The sequence below is a fragment of the Trachymyrmex septentrionalis genome, unplaced genomic scaffold (assembly GCF_001594115.1).
Source record: "Trachymyrmex septentrionalis isolate Tsep2-gDNA-1 unplaced genomic scaffold, Tsep1.0 scaffold80, whole genome shotgun sequence".
In the NCBI taxonomy this organism is placed as follows: domain Eukaryota; kingdom Metazoa; phylum Arthropoda; class Insecta; order Hymenoptera; family Formicidae; genus Trachymyrmex; species Trachymyrmex septentrionalis.
In genome coordinates, this window is record NW_017305988.1 from 920,640 (window position 1) to 923,332 (window position 2,693).

The 2,693-nt window shown below is 29.5% G+C and overlaps 1 long non-coding RNA gene across 1 annotated transcript in view; it reads left to right on the forward strand.

Moving 5' to 3' along the window:
- The window catches only part of LOC108754690, a 65,094-nt gene that overhangs the window by 61,286 nt on the left and 1,115 nt on the right, over window positions 1-2,693 (forward strand). The gene's annotated exons all lie outside the window — the stretch shown is intronic.

Genomic DNA, 2,693 nt, shown 5'->3' on the forward strand with positions numbered 1-2,693 from the left:
AGTTAAATTTTATAAAATCTATATTATGTTTTTTTTATAATAGAAAATATAATATCTGTATATAATATCTATTTATAATAAATTTGAAATATATATAAAAGAAACATGTTTTAGTGATTTTACCTGTTAAAATATCTTTAGTTAATAACAACTCATCTAAATAGCAATTGTATATAAAATTAAGATTTTATTGTGCCATTGTTAATTTATAAACATCAATTTTTTTTAATGACTAAACACTTGAAAAAACTGCGTAACGATTTATATCGCAGCAGGTGTAGCAACAGCGAATCTTTATTTAAAAACATTTCGTTTTCATTTAAATACATCTTGTAAAGAACACGGATATATGTGGCCGTTCTGAGGAGAGAACAGAAGCGCGCGATACAGGGATGAGCAAACTGTTAGGTGTAGACAGTTTGTGGCGCTTTAGAATGAGAATTTATATTCCCCGTCTGAGACGTAAACAATGCGCGAGATGCGGTGATAAATCCGCAGCCGGCTCTCTTTCCTCGTCCCCCTCCTGTATTGCAAGTTATCTAGGTCTAGGAAATTGTCGTTTACTGTGCCCTATTACCGAAGTTACATGCTGTTATTACGTTCGTCACATATTATGTCTCATAGAGATACTCATCTGACATCTCCTTATCTCACAACTTGCTAGTTATTTAACATATTTTATTAAAACTACCTGGTAACGATCACAGAAACTTAATAGAGTAACTTACAAATTTTAATAATGTTTTGGCACTTTTTGGACAATATTAATTGAAAAAATAGTTGATAAAATTTATACTTACAAATAATTAAATGACTAATATTCTCTAAAAGCTATATTATAATGGCATATATACCAATAAGTTTATGAATAATGTAATTTCATTCACGAATGATATTTATAAAAAAATTTTTTATGCAATATACCTATGTACATACAATCCTAACTTTTATAAGTTGATAAATTTGCAATATATTCTATTTAAATTAATTAAAAATGATAATTTTTATCTATTAATTAATTTCTTCTTAAAGATTGATTCATAAAAAGCGCTTTTTTCAATTGTTTATAACTTACTGCAGAACCTGCAGTTTTTTTTACATTTGTAAAAAGAAATCTAAGTTTGTAAAAAATCAATTAAAATTAGAGTAATAAATTACAAGATACTGTTTAAAAAAAAAAGAATATAATTATTGTATGATTCTATTATAAATGATATTATTAAATGCAGCATAATTAATATGATTAATAATTTTAGTGATCACATTTAATAGCGATTAAAGCAATATGCTGTAGATGATATAAGTTTTAACAATAAGAAACATTTTCTGAACATATACAATATTTATGGAGCATCGAAAGGAAATTGACTTTATTGGTAACTCAAATGCGTTTTATATGGATATTAAGACACTTGAATTATCACAGGTAAAAAAGATTAATGCAAAAAAGAAATGATTATTACGATACTTGACGAAAGATTTTATAGAGAAATATGAAAAGAAAAAGATTGCGCATTGTAGGTTAATGTCCCGTAAAGTTATAATAATGTCGTCGATATCGACGTTTATAACTGCAATAATTGCTGTACTTTATTAACAAACTATTAATATACGAATCATTATCAACTCATAATCATCAATCTTGGCATACTGTTGCGAAAAGTAAATGATAAAAGAAAGAAAAATGACCAAAAAGTGTCCAGGAAATTCTTATCTGAATCGTATAATCAACCACACGTTTAGTATGATTACAAGTTAATACACGAATTAATTTTGTTTGAAATTATGGAATTAGCGATTTTTTTTCAATATTTTAAAAGAAACAAAAAAGATAAAAATTTTGCAATGTCTTCGAATAATATCACCAATCCAGCATCTCTGATAATATCTCCAAGATTTATATTTAAGACAATTTACACTTAATTGATTTATTCACCTTGTAACAACTCGCTGTTTGTATCGTTTTTATACACCAATCACGTATGTAACAAAGTTATCGTAGATACATCAACAAATATATAAATATAAATCGTTCGTACGAGAACGGTTTGTGATGGTAAAACCGCGATAGAGGGTTCCGCCCATAAGGTACACGCAAATATGAATCAAGATATATAATGGCGATAAAGTGTTCCTGATGATTACACTTAAATGTCTTCAGCCTTCACGCAATTGTCTCCGATTGACACACAGTCTTTTAATTGAACCTTCTATTATACACTGCACGCATGTCATCACCGATTGTACTCCCATATTTACAGCGTCGAATGCAACAGCAACGATCAATTAACGATTTTATTATCGAACCGAACCGATTAAGATAAATCCTCAATATATAACATCGAAGAAATCTCTTTGCGAAGACATTTTACAAGATATCTTTTTTTTATTTAACTACATCTCAATATTTGTTAAAATAATTTTAGATGCATTTTCTGCATCGTGAAAGTCCAAGTTTCAGTTACTCTCGCGAGAAGACCATCGTACACTGTCGGAGAAATCGCGGTATGCCGACGGCAATGGTAAAAGGTCCGATAGAAAGACCTGGCCCGAAAAAAAGAACCCTTCCGCTTTTTTATAGTGCAGTAAATAAGAAACTTTTTTCTAACTCTTTTTTAGAAAAATGAAGCGACACATCAGCAGGCTGCTTTCACCAACCTAGACTATCCTTTTTACCCCCCCCCCCCCCCCCC